Raw genomic sequence first — 14,932 nt, 5'->3', positions numbered from 1 at the left:
GCTTTTGCTGCTGCTGCTGCTGCTGTATGTATCTATCTATCCATCTATCAGGTGTAAGCATTTCATCGCTCGCTAATGGGTAGGTAACCCAAGTGCAAGCAGCGGTGGAGGCGGCATCAGAAGCAGCGGCGCCTGTAGCCATGTCAGCGACGTATAGGAAGCGATCGGACTGAGCGTCGTCGGTAAAGTTCTATAGCTTTAGTCATGATTCTGCTGGTTGTAGTAGTTAGCTCGAGCAGTCGCAAACCAACTATAATCGCTTCGTCAGCTAGCCGGTTTCTGTAGGTGGATAGCTATGTCGAGGGATTTGTTTGCTTCTAGTTTGTAGTTTGATGGATACATGTGTGTGTGTGTGTGTGTGTGTGTGTGTATTTCTACCTGCCTGTGCGTGTGTATGCATGTTACCAGGACAAATGGAACTGCATGCTAGCCAACCAGGCGGCGAACCAGCAAGCGAGCGCGGGAGGAAAGCAAGCAACAGATTACCGCCTGGCCAAACACGAACGTGTGGAAGTACAGGTGCCGATAATTTGACGCTGTCAGCAAAGCGACCTTGCTCCCATGACACCCGACTTCATAGAGACGCATGCAAGTCGCACACACAATCACACAGTTGATCAATTGACGCTTCACCATCATCATCGCCATTGAAACATAATCATTCTCTACAGGTGGTTCAGCTGCTGCTGCAGCAGCTTTAGACGTCGTCGCCGTTCGTCGACTGTATACGAGGTCTGGACAGGGCCAGGTGGCGCACGTCGTACTATCAGGAGCTACTTATGGGACACCGAGAAGCCGTTATGAAGACTCATGTTTTGCTTTTTGCTATATTCGATAAAGAATTTGAAACTCCAATATAGAAAGCGTCACTCAAGTTATTGACCTTCCATACGCAACGGCCTGAGCGGCCTTTACCGAAATCATTAGGTAAAGCTGGAATCTTGAATGAATGAAGAGGAAGATACAGAATAGAAACAATTATGAACAAAAAATATTCAATATTCCAACACTTTTTGCGGTGTTTGCAGTCCAAACAACAGTTTTCATTTGTAATCGAATTGTTTCCCTACTGCAACTTAAAGCAGCAAGAGGTAGAGCATATGTCAAGATTACTTTGCGATATTTTATGCAATTACGAAATATCTATTTCCTTATTATTGTTTTAAATTACTTGCAAGACAGGCGAATCAATAGGAAAAACGATTAAGAACGATTAATTCTCTGTTTTGTGCTCAACCCTGAAAATCAGCTTTATTAGATTCAGGTTTATCCTCTAGCAGTTGGTATAGATATACCGAAGTACACGCACGCTTGCACCATGTGTCCGTGCTATGTAAAGATTAATCCATAAGGTCAATAGTTAGATTAGAGCGACAGGTTTCCGTTGTTTCCGCATCAGCCTACGGAAGTATTCGCCGCTTCAACTAAGAATAGGCTCGATGAACTGATGCAGAGTTGTGCACGATACTGGGAAGTCTAGTCAATTAATATTATGATTTCTGCGTAATAATTTCCCAGGTGTGATCAACAATAAGCCCCTGCTACTGGATGGCTGACATCGTAGTGTTGTTGTTATGCTGTCGTGTTCTCAGATGTTGTATAACTTGAGCACCAGTGATAACTTCTGAAGGTCACTGTTCAGGGAGAGCTGCAACATGAGCGTACAGATGCAGCTCCGGGAATCTCACGGTCGTGGCGCGTCCGCTCTTCAATGTTTGTGGCTATCAGTAATGCTCATCGGTAGGCATCTGTGGACGCGCTTTCGAGGTCGGGGTGAACGCCAGGGTCGAGCGCGTCAAGTGACGATTGGCTTGTCAGGACGACTCGTGCTCGGCTTCGGCCGATCAAAGAAAAATTACATCAGCCTACCACGCGTTGATTTTTGGTATCCTTATAGCTGGCAGGACAATAGTTGTCTATAAAAGTCTAGAGGTGACCAGCGAGCTGACAAGCGAAGTCAGCCAAGTTAACGAGGCTTCGAGGAAAAGTGTTTAAATTTTAAAGCGAAGCAGAAAAAAAGCTCCTGGGCGCCTAAGAAAGATAATCTTCCATTTGGTTGCGTTACGTTGTCGGTATGACACTTGACTAGAGTTTAATTTGCAAGTAAGTAGAACAACAGATTCACCGGGATGGTATTGTTTATAGCTACGAGCAGTAACTGAACGTATTAAACAGCTGCATAAAGACATCAGTCGATTTCGAACCTGTTTTATTGACACCTTACGCGTCCTTCAAATTTTAGTGGGCAAACACGTTAGCACCGGACCATCACGGGGCCACTTCTAATGCTTATAAAATAAGGAAAGTCGGCTGTTTTTCTTTCTTTTCCAACACGTTTGTTTTTTTGTAAAGTTTATTCTTGTTCCGTTGCTTATAGCCTCTAGTGGCAGGAAATAGCTCTCGCGAACTGCAAATTCGTCGGATCTGTGCATTTTAAAACACACTTACCGACACATTCATATATTAACTGCGCATAAAATCTGTGTGCGCAAATGTCGCTAAAGATTGAATCATTTCATATACGTAGTCATTTCTTTAGACAAGCGAAACTCTGAATTATATATATATAAATATATATATATATATGGATTATTGAAAATATTATAGTAGGAAACCACTAGGAGATAACTTTTAACGCGAGGTCGCAAAAAACAAATTTTAATGTTTGAGACTTATTGGCTATAACTCAAAATAAAAACAAGTTCAACTCTTCTATGTATTCAGGCGTAGGCGATTCTAGAAGCCAAGATAATACATCATCATTGTGACATTCTTTTTAGGCCGTTAATCAATAGTAAGCCGACTTTCGTACAATAGTTAGAGGAAGAACAGATTCACCTCTTACATACTAGAACAGCTGTAAAATATTTCAGGCTCGAATTAAGATGTTGGAGCTAGCTTACTCAAAGAAACATTCCATTGTTTCACTTATTTAGCTTACTCGACAACGCGGATTGCAATCGCATAGGTGGGACTAGTCGCAGCACGTTTATGAAGTCCTCTTGCACTTGGACTGGAGTTCAATAATCTAACATAATATGACGAAGCCACTCACGATCTCAAAAAAAAAAAAAGTCGTCATTGTTATTTGTTTAAAATAAGGGAAGTCTGTAAATAGTTTAAAGCCCCTTGGTAACCAATTAATGTTCGCACTCATTCCCTTATGAGCATATGATATACGTATTTGTAGAGCGTGGGTGACAAGGCCTTTAGCCGGCGGAACTATACTGAAATGCCCGATTGCATTTTCTGATAGATCTGCAAGTGGACACGATCTATAGCAGCTTATTCGTGCGAGTCCGCGATCGAATGACGTCGATGTCCTTCCATCTATCTCTGAAGGATAGCAATTTGTTACATCATTTGTCTGAAACCCGCTTGACATGACACACATTGGCATGGCCTATAAGTAACGACCTTCACTGACCCCGAAAATCATTGTTTGATGAAATACTAAAACCGACATGGTGCCCAATGTAAATAGGGATAATGCTGTGTTGTTCGCCTATAAATAAAAGATGACCATATCGGGATACATTATTATGTATTTGATTATGTATATAAATGTGTATGCACGTTTTTGTCCAATTGCGCAATAGAGTGTGCTTTAATTCGCGAAAACTGGCAGATAATCCAACCTACTTCACTGATTACACTATATAGGCCATTTGTCTGCTGCTTCCTGTCAACTAAAGTCAGGGTCGGCCTGTTAATTATGTTTAGCTTCGATAGCTTTTGAATTCTAGCTACAAGTTGATATACTACCTGCGCACCGTTTCGCGGTACAAAATTTAGTTTCAAAAAGTTCAAAGAACTTCCGAAGGATCAAAAAGATTGCGCTAAACGACTAGTCTATTCTGGCAGCGTCCGTAGCTTACTGGGTTTTGGCCGAGGCCCTTTAACTAACTTCATGCACGTTTGCTAGATACATGATTTGCTATTTTTTAGATGAGATCCTAGTATTCTATAACACAGGCACGATCAGCGTTCTCACAATCAGCCCCGTGAATTGTGAACTCAATTGACATTGAGAACTCAATGTAGCGAGTAAACGATCTGTGAGACTCAGCGAGTTCTTGACTGTAGAAACTGTTTTAAATGAAATGTACCTCGTTTGTCAATTACGTCCGGTGATCTTTTTTATGCCTTTTTTTTTTAATTGATTGCAACGGCATAGCATTTTTTTTCAAGTTTCAGAGAAAGCCAACGCTGATTTGTGAGTACACTTCAAGCGCATGAAAGGATTTGTTATCCTTTCATACGTAATTGAGCTAAGCAGAGAAAGTGTGTTCAAAACGTCAATCCGGTTCCCGTAAAAATTACATTGTGATATTGCGGTTATCTGTACTGGCATAATCTAGACTAAAATTGGCGTCTCTGAAGGTAGTTTGTTTATCATTTGTCACTCATTTTTAACATGTAATGGTATGATACTACATTGCTTGCATATATATTGAATTTGGAGAGCATATCATGTCGTGTTAGTTGTGAAGAAGTTTTGACCATTAATTTGACAGACGATTGAGCGAGATTTTTCAAATGTACTGAAAAACTTGTGTAAATTAGGTAAGCTTGGCTCCATTAAGAGCCCTTTTTTAGGTTACTGTATTTAAAGGTTGCGCATTGATTTGTGTGAAAAAGCATAATTGACCTCTTATTTAAACAAAAGTGAAGCTTACTGTTGCCCACTTCTTGGGCTTTTTGTTTCTATTTCAAAGACAGTTCAAATTTGTCAGAATACACCCAAATATGTCAATAGGCAAAATAGATTGGCTGAATCTGCGCCCTAATCGTTTCTTTGATAAAAAAAAAAGCATACCGACTTGCGACAGCAAAATATGCCTTACTACTACTTACTAAAAGTACACCACAGTGTATAAAATATTATTATAATTATTATAATCCAAATATGATCGTTATTGAAAATGGATATAAAATCAATTTTTGATTCAATCTTCCAATAGATTCTCTTTGTATGAAGTGGATTCAGGTAGGGATTGTTCATGTTTAACGTGTACCGTTAAAATTCCTACAAACACACGTAACCCTAATAGTCTGTCTGGCTACGGTTCATTCGGTCGAGGTTTATTACGAAAGTCTCTAGTTTACTTATTCATTAATTACTTGATTGGTACATTTATTGTGATATCAAGGTACAGCCACACGATACAAAATAGGCGATAGAAACAGACACAGCCAAAATATTTCTATATAATAGTAAGCATAAAAAGCATGTCTGGAGCCAGTTTGCATTTTTATAGAACTGGCTTGCCTTTTATCACTATCTTCGATGAAGTTTCCGTCTGAGTTGAGGCCTCTAAAAAAGCTCAGGAATGAGCGGTCAAACTAGACTCCATAAGGATGAAGATAAATAATGTCTCATGCTCCTAATTCGACATGGAATTCCATGGCCAAGATGAACCATGACGACATATACTACGGAATTTGTGTGGAGCTTAGCGAGATAACCATCTATTTTTCAAAGTCTGCCGTCTGGGGCGTTTTTAAGACCTTGAACAATTAGTAACGAATCGTATGACAAAAAATCCTCTCTAGCTTCGAAAGTTACTACTAGACACGGTCTTCACGATAAAAAAAGAGCAAAACGTTGTTGGTTAACCATACATTGGCTCAATTTAGAAAGCAGTAGTATACCATTACACAAATGAAAGTTGTCGCCTAGGATAAACTGTCATTGCTTGGGCCCTTATGTGTCTTATTTATTTACTGTGTAATACTACGTACTTTTTTGTATTAAGGATGCAGACCGTTTCGTACCAACTAAGCGTCTAAGTTACCCAGGCTTAAATACGATACCTCAAAATAAATTTAAGATAAGTTTTAATTCTTAATATAATAATTATAATTATTATTATTTTTTATTTATTCAGTTTATAAGTAGACATTCCTTTTGTAGTATACCATATATACTCAACCGCGCTGATCGTAAAAGTAAGTTCAATCAAACATATCCTAATAATCTAGCGATATTGGCGATCACCTCTTATTTGCACGTTACATATAAAATAATTTTTTACGTTGTTTCCGTCGATTTTGTGCTTGAAAGATATGTGTCTTTACGACTTAATATATAGCACGATTTCTTATAACAAACCTTTATTCTCTGTCAAAAAACTACTTTTGAAATTGACTTGATCTCAATAAAATATATTCCTATAAATTGCTGATGCTCAATTAGTTCTGTTAATAAGAAGATTAATATATCTATGTAACATTTAGAATGCGCGACATATAAGTTACAATTTGTAAAAGGAAAAAATTATTATTACATTGGTTTTATGTCAGATTAAAACTCAAAGAAGGGATCTGGAAGCATTTAGAAAATCTCTTCTGAATGAAGGAAAAACAATCCGTGTACACCCAAGGTGGCTTTATATATGAAATAGTTTACCAAGGCTGTGCAGCTCCGGATCTGGATCTAGAAGGATATATTCTAGTAGATGCTACGGTCATATAAAACATATATCATTTTATCGATACTAACACGGAGCGTATTGTCATTTGGGTTTTAATTTTTGAATTCGTCGAAGTACCGAAACTGTTTGAAAAATGGTTGGCGCAACCTAGCACGTTCTTTGACGTTTTAAGTGAAGATGAATGTTAATGCAGTAAAGACGTCAGCCTAAGCTTATTTCGAGTGCACGCTTTAAACTATGCGGTGACGGAAGCTCTGTCCACTTGCTGGAAACTTCTGGATCTCATGATTTCAAAGGAGCTCACAACAACTGACTAATCTTCGAAAATACAGCATCGACAAAACGTTGTAACAAGTAACAAACGAAAATACCCACTGTTGTTGGCCCATGCATTGCGCCACGAGGCGAGCCCATATGAGCCTAAGGTCATACGTGAACCACTAATGATTTCATGCATGTCAATCAGCAAGGCTTACTTCTTTTATGAAAAACAAAAGATGATGCTTTATAATATATAACTGATAAGTTATATAACTAGACCAGATGCCATTATTCCTCCAGCATACGCCCACAAAGGATGCTACTACGCAGTGCAAAATCGGGTTTTGAGTTGTCCCGATATTGGTACGTTCACGTTTTGCATTTGCTTTACGAAGTAAAAAGGGCAGCCACTAAATGTTTTTATTTACTAAACATTTTGTTTATGTGTACAAAAGCCCGTGCACGCATCGTAGCTAGCCATGATTCTGTTAAACCATATCCCTAGTCAGTCATTACGTTTGATCGTAGTTATTCGAAATGTCATGCATATGTAAGCGATACTGTTGAGCTCGAACGAGGAGTGCGCAAGACCCTGAGATAAGCTGATTGCTACAATTCTTTTATCAAGTTCGTAATCGACGTTAACGACGGGAAAACAAAGTCCTATCGATAGCTCTCATGTTGGTGCGAAAGGATAACTTAATGCAGTGTGTTTAAGAAAATCCAATATGCTCTCAGTCATGTTTTAGAGAATATGAATCAAGTCGGCGAAGCTCTGGAAACAAATGAGCTGGTTATTTTGCCTCTGTTTAGCTCAACCGGCGTTAGACGAGATGCAGAAAGGTGCAAGCTCTCCTATACAGCCTCAATTTTTAAAATTCAATCCAACAAAACATTTAATAGTTTGAACTTCACCGAATGTCTGACCCATGCGCATTTAAAAAATAACGCAAGTTTAATGGTATTAATTATATTTAAAACTAGAGTTTATTATAAAGAAGGAATCATTCCCCACTATCTCTTCTTCTTGCAAAATGGGATTCAACAGCGATATTTGTAATCCTTTTTTTAAAGTAGACGTCGGCGTTATAAGTGTAGTATCTTGGTTATACAAATTATCGATTAATACGAATTAGGATAAATATAAAATTAACTTCAGATGGCTTTCAAAATATTAGATAGATACAAAGCTTAGCCCAAAAGTGATTGAACTGTCAAAAAATGAAGAAAACCACCTGTTAGACATTAAGCTGATAATCCATTCTTTTGTGGACCGAGGCTTTATAGAAATCCCAGACCTATTTTCAAATAATTTTATAATGGAACAACTATTCTAATCGCTTTGATCGAATCATCCATACAATTCCAAGTGAACTGGATATAACTGATATATTACGTAGCTTATTAAATGAGGTGTTTACTCTGAGAATGTCTACAAAATCGCTGCGGGTAAAATGAATTAAACAATAGTTATTCCAGAAATGATCTACACATTATTTTCCCAAGTCTCAAGGCAGTGTATGTAGTTGCCTAAAACAGGAACAGGGCATAGGACTTGTGGCCAGTAACTACTGACGGCAAATAGATCGCAAAGCCTTGCTGAATTAATAGCTAGCAAAAACGGAAACTTCGAGAAAGGATCGCCGACTTATAATATTTTTATAATGATAATAATAACTGTTATTATTCTTGCTCTGATTTTGTGGTACTAGAACCGGCGTTTCCTCTACGCTATCTCGAAGGACGAAACTTCGTTTCTAAAATCTTGTAAATAATATTGTATCGATAATATTCACGCATGCGCGTTTATTTATTTGACCTTTTACACTCGGCAGAATAGTTATGAATGACGCCATCGTGCTTAACCAAAGAGTATGTAGATGGCTGCAATGAAAATTAACTTTCTGCGACAAAAGCTTGACACATGAAACTTTTATTATCGTACTTATGCTTATAAGTTAGGGATACCCTTTTTCAGTTTTTTATTGTGCTAAATAACAAACATAAGTCAAACTAAAATTCAATAAGCTTTATAAGAACTGGCCTGGCCCAAATTGTGAACTTTTAACACTGACAACTAACAACGTGACACTGATAACGGCTTTTTGATCCACCATATGAGTACAGCTTGATGCATTGTTCAAATTTATAATTGATTTGGCATTGAATTTTTATTCATGGCGAAAGGGCTGCGGGCCGAACCTACAAGGAAATGAGCGCTCAGTGTTCGGACGAATTCATCTGCGTACGCCGTAGCGTTCTAGTGGCAAAGAAACTGGTGAAAGGACGACCGGCAAATGCTCATCAAATTGTATCTGCATCCGTGAACTCTTCTGCAGGAAAAATGCTGAGACTCATTCGATATTTGAAAATATAACGAGGCTGCTACAGGGAAAACTCAACTGGTAACCTTGTGCAATCTAATTTGTTCATGCTACTGCGAGAAGCATTGCTCCCAGACAAAAGTGGCCTCCGACAAATGGAATAAAAAAAAACGGTAAAGATTCATGCTGGTTTACCTACAATTGTGAGTGTTCCTGCTAAGGTGACGGAGTGGACTCGTGTTGTGCAGCTGAAGATTCTGGTAAAAAAAATTTGCCTCACAAGTGTATCAGTATCTGTGTTTGCTGCCATGACGAGAACTGCTTCAAAATAATTGGCACCGAACAGAACTGCGGATAAGTAACAAAGCCCTGATGTTGTCTGTTCAAGTAGGTTTCCTGTATTTATCTATCTAGAAGAATTTTTGTTACGATTCCAAAGAAAAGAAGTTGCAAACCTTCACCCAACTACCATGTCATGCTTTCAAAAACTTTTCAAACGAGCCCCATGTCACAAAGTAACCGTAGGGAGGCTACAGCAATCCATATAAATCATTTTTCATGCATGATCTAGTAGGATGACCATGTTATTTATATCCACCGTAGCTATCTAATTCTGTACGAGCCATGTCCATAATGATTTAACTCTCCACTTTTTATTTACTTTGCAAAAGAATAATTATGTATAATAGGATATAAATAATCATGGCATGATGAATAGGTACTCACAATGGTATCGGCAGCACAGAGAATTGTGTTAAGTACTACTCCGCAGTAACGTGAGCGCCAGCAATAACCCTACAGATGCAACCAAGATATAACCTATTTGTATATACGAAATAAAAAATCGCGTCACCTATATGGACATTTGATCGTGTGGCTACATAAATTAACCTATATGACCATATGTCTACAAACGGCTTGCCGTTTCTAATTGTCATGATTTCATCAAATTTAGTAAAATTGTCGCTTTCTTTAGGCCAAGAATACTTCCTACCCAGTATAAACATCCATGGTATCATCTGTGTTGCGTGTTATTTCGAATATTTCACTGTGATATTGTAATAATTAACAATGACACTTGTAAGTACTACGAAAGTTTATGTTCAGTCTTGAAACATAGTGCCAATAGGCCCATTCCAAAATTTAGGCACTCATTTCACAAAAAGTTCAAGGAAAACGCCGATCATCACAATGAGGCTGAAGTACTTATTTGAATTACAAATTATTATTTATTGCGCACAGATGTGTACTAATTATGAAAGTCGTAAATTATTCCCATCAGGGAATATTTATAACAACAGGTAAACAGTTAAGTATTACTCCTAAACGTACTAAATCAATATGACCTGTATGAATAAATTGTGCCATTATTTTCTAGTCCAGGCATTTGAGGCATTAGTGTTTAAAAATATGCGTTTGTAATCATTCCAAATAATAATGATAATATTATTATTATGATCTACACACTTGGTTGAAGTTGATGCATGAACGTTTTGTGTAAATATGACATAACGTGTTTCGGTTAAGTTTGGCACGTCCAATTATTACTCTTGCATGCTATGTTCTTCGCTTAAACCGTAAATAATATAGACTGGTTAAGGAGGTACATTACATCATATCTTAAGTAGTGTTACACTAAATATACTGGAAACTTTTTTACTTACAACATGAAAACAGCCTCGTCCAAATAGTTCTTAGTACTAGGGCGTAAAATATGCTTAAATGTAGTAAAATTGTTAGCTTTCTACACACTCGGAGAGAAGCAAAACGGGAATGGACCTGATGGGTATGAGTGTGGGCCTGTGCAGTGGATGCCGAGCCTCTTATTATCAAATCGCACGATCATAATTATAATTGTTACGTATCTCGACCATCATTCAGTCATATAAAAAAACCTAACAACGAACCCCTGAATGTCTGCAGGTGAAAAATACATCTTTTACTAACCTTGCTTACTTTTTGAATATCTGAAAGACAACGGAATAAAGTAATCTTAATTCTACCAAAATTTCTAAACTCGCAGAGCTATATGATAAAACTATTTTTTATAATTATTATTTTTTAATCATACTTCGTTGAAATACGATGTATGTCCTGAATCTACCAAATCACTATTGTAGGTAGATAAAATAGCCATTGCTTATATCTGTATCATAGTCGAATTGGTGCATTTCGGTATCTAGACTGAAGCAAGGTTAAATACATTTTTTTTGGATTGCTAGGACTCTCAAGACCTTCTATTTCATACGTCGCGTTTTATGTGGCTCCTAAAGTCGACAACTTTCATGTTTTAATCCTAGGACCGATCGCCTTTAACTTTAGCTTAACGTACTATTTTATTTAACTTACTTATTATTTAGGGACAACTATAATTATTGATTGAAGGTGATTTACGACCTTCCCGGCATTATAAGTGTAGTATATCCACATATCATTCATGCAGTAGTAGTTGAAAATGGCGAAACCTACGTTCTGTGTCTACTTGGTAGACCCTAATTTCTGTTTATATGGCATAGCAAAGAGTTATTCAGAGGTGCTCCCTGGGTATCTATTACAAAAATCTCAGGCTCGTTCGCAAATGGAAAAATTAAATAAAACATCTAATTCGTTTTGTGCTCCTTCGTTATATTTTTATATCAGTTTGCAGGTGCATTTCACAAGAAAGGTGGAAGCTGTAAAAAAAAATGCGTAAAGTGTATTCAGGTATACTTTTCTTTAATTAACTGTTAAAAATAATTTACAAATCTAATTACAGTTAGCTTTCTTCTAGGTAATAAAATTTATTTAAAATTGAATCGTTTCATGCCATATCAAGAAAAACTTTTGCCCACTTGCAAGACTTTTAAATATATACTATCTGAAAAGTCAATCATCAATAATATATATATATATAATAAATGCGCTTTGATTTTCTGTACCACATGTTTGAACCAAATCTTAATGCTGCTTAGCCAAATGAACACCAGTTTGTGAACTTCCTGTCAAAAAAAGAGGTTTATTTTGATGTGAATGAATTAACGGATACAGTAAACAAAATATATTTTTACGTTATTGACATTGCCAAAACGAAGCAAAATATTAAATGTTCATTTAGTTCTTTTCTTCCGCGAACGATTCATATATTCAACGAATTTTAGTTAATTAATAAGAAATTTAATAATAAATAACTAGAAAACCAAGCAGCCAACATAAAGAGTACATGACTGTGAGAATGTGTGGCCAATATCGTTAAGAAATTCATAGTGTATACAACCTCGCTCCAAAGACTCTCAAAACGCCGAAGCTGGCGCCCGACTTGCTTCTGCTGCTGCTGATTACTTCGCGGCGCTCGCCGATGTTGCTTGACAATGCCTTGCTGATCGATGCGTGGTGCTCATGTTGCTCATGGTGGATACAGTAAAGAGAACGGCAACGTCCTTTCGCTCCCCCAAAAGAGGACAACCACCTTCTCCTCATCTGTAAGCTGCTCCTCCTGTTTCAGCCAAGCGTCTCCTGAACCCCAGGCCTTCCAAACTGGTCCAGGACCCTGCCGCGGCTCAAATCTTTTCACGCCGCCTCTCGCCTGTTCTGCTCGAGGTTCAACAAACCCATCAGAACAGTGGTAGCTGTAGCTATAATCGTAGCAGTGGTATGTAGTAGACTCGAAGAGTTACATCCGTGTGTTCTTATAAAAAAACTTTTTGTGAAAACAGTGAATACACGTGCAGGCTGACTACTGATTAATTGGGTCAATACAGAGGCTCTTGAAACAATTATTCGAGAAACACACAACTTTTGCTTTAAGGACTAAGAACAGAGACATAATAAATAATCTAAGACACAGCGCTATCTACTGGAGTATTCATGAAGACAACGACTACTTAAACATTCTAGCCAAGAATGATCTCGAGCAGTTTATTAATACTTGGAAAATTTTCAACTTTTAGAATGTTTCCAATAACTTTTCTAGGTAACATGTACATATCTGAAACCAATAACTAGTTGCGTAATCTATTAGAATGTTTTGCGGTTAAAAAAGAAGAACGCAGATGTTATATAACTATTTTTGTCGTTACAAATATTTGTGAGATCTTATAGAAAGCAATTGAATTGGGACATTTTTCATAGACACAACCTGTGTTGAAAGAATTGAGTGAGGTATTTGGACGTATAGCACGCTTGTTATACGTGCAACCGAGTAACCGTCATAGCAGCCTAACATCTCTTCAGCCTCAATAGAGGATCAACCTCCGGCCTGTGTCTAATTTCACATGTTGTATATACTTTATACGGCCCAGTCTGATTTCTTTAGAAAAAAAATTCGTCGGATAGAGCACTATATCCAGGATTTGTTCCAGGATTTTTCTATGAATGGGCCTTAAAAAGTGGGGAATCCGCCTGCAGAACCAAATCGCACCCACATATTACCAAGTACCTCTAGGCCCACCTAAGGATGCGCCTTTGCCGAGACGTTTTTGCAAAAAGCGTCTATAGGCCTATATCACTCCCTTTCATGTAGCATTCGACCAAGTGGTTTCCTAGAAATCTAGTGCATTTTTTTCAGTCATTACAGAGGAATTGGATCGAGTCAAAAAAGCCAGACAACCGTACTATCTGTATTTTTTATGACCTTCTAGATAGTTCTACTATACAAGCGATCGTATTTTTGTAAACGTTAGGGCGAGTATTTCCTTTTTAGTAACGTTCCTTTTCTAGTGTATATTCATTTAAATCCTACGACCTAATAATCTTAACCATATGCTTACACATAGATATGTTATAACTGAGTGACAGCAAGACAACACTCATACCTATTTACAAGGCATTTTTATAAAAAAAAATTATGAAAGGATTTTGGCAGGCTATAATGCTAATGAGGACATGAGACGGTCAACCTAATGCTGAACTGGAGCAACCTACTAGCAAGTTCCTGATGCTTCTGCGAACCACTCTCTCTCGTGCCGCGTAAGGATTAAAAAAAGCACACGCCGGTTGTTGATGTTCCATTTCGAAATACAACAGAGGGCCTTTTTCCAAAGACTCCCTCCTCCTCTGCTGTTCACCCTCTTTCACTTACCGTCCACATACACCCTCTCAGACACGACAAAACAGGGAGACGTACAGACAGGCACCAATGTACTCTTCCATACACAGTCGAACTCATTCCAGCCCTTTATTCATGCTTTTGACCCTCTCTGTAAGTTTCATGTTTTATAGTTATCTCCCCCTAGCTCCCTCCTCTTCTACTCCCTGTCTGTTCGTCTGTACTAGGACTCGTGCAATAAATATACCTAGAAAAACACTCAAGCCGTCTGGTTGTCTGCTTAGATACCGTGAAGCGCGCCAGCCCGTAGCCGCTTAATACAAGTAGCAGAATACACCGACAACGTGACACTAAAGAGAGGAGTATACGCGCTGTGGAAAAAAATGTTTGAAGCATATGGGGTAGCAAAAATTTCAGTAGATTTTAGGTTAGCTAGCGGATATTGCAAGTTGTATTGGTAAAACGATACAGAATTCGATATTTTGGACGACACGCCTTGGACATATCATCATGCCGGTAGTCAAAACTAGAGAACGAAATAAAACTAGTTTATGTAGTCATGCCACATTAGGCAAAACATTGTATTTCTACACAACAATGTAAAGCATGCAACCTTCCTGTATCCCTAATAATGTAAAACTAATGATTTATAATCGTTTACATTTTTTCCTGCTTCACAGGATTGCCATTCGTGTTCTGTTGACCCCTCTTACTTTTTATCTATTTCATGTATAACAGCAGAAATTCATATGAAACATTTAGATCGGAAAAAACACTTCCCTTCAGGTGTTTTAAGCAGACGAAAAATAAAAAAAAAAAAAACATTTTTTACAACGCCATCTTTTAAATTAACGTCCTTTATACAAATGTTTGCTTTTCAGTTTCAT

General features: G+C 37.8%; 1 long non-coding RNA gene across 2 annotated transcripts; it reads left to right on the top strand.

Annotated features, from left to right (window-relative positions):
• Positions 1-15: 15 nt before the first annotated feature.
• On the top strand, positions 16-3,535 carry LOC147754255 (uncharacterized). 2 transcript variants are annotated; one of them, XR_015317000.1, is made up of 3 exons: positions 16-182; positions 672-927; positions 1,519-3,535. It is a non-coding gene; the product is annotated as an uncharacterized LOC147754255 (long non-coding RNA). The 2 variants fall into 2 exon arrangements; XR_015316999.1 differs by lacking the exon at positions 672-927.
• The last annotated feature ends 11,397 nt before the right edge of the window (positions 3,536-14,932 follow it).

This window comes from Varroa destructor, unplaced genomic scaffold (assembly GCF_002443255.2).
Source record: "Varroa destructor unplaced genomic scaffold, Vdes_3.0 BEIS01000007.1, whole genome shotgun sequence".
Taxonomy (NCBI): Eukaryota; Metazoa; Arthropoda; class Arachnida; order Mesostigmata; family Varroidae; genus Varroa; species Varroa destructor.
Note: the sequence above shows the minus strand (reverse complement) of the source record. Positions and strands in the feature narration are given on the sequence as shown.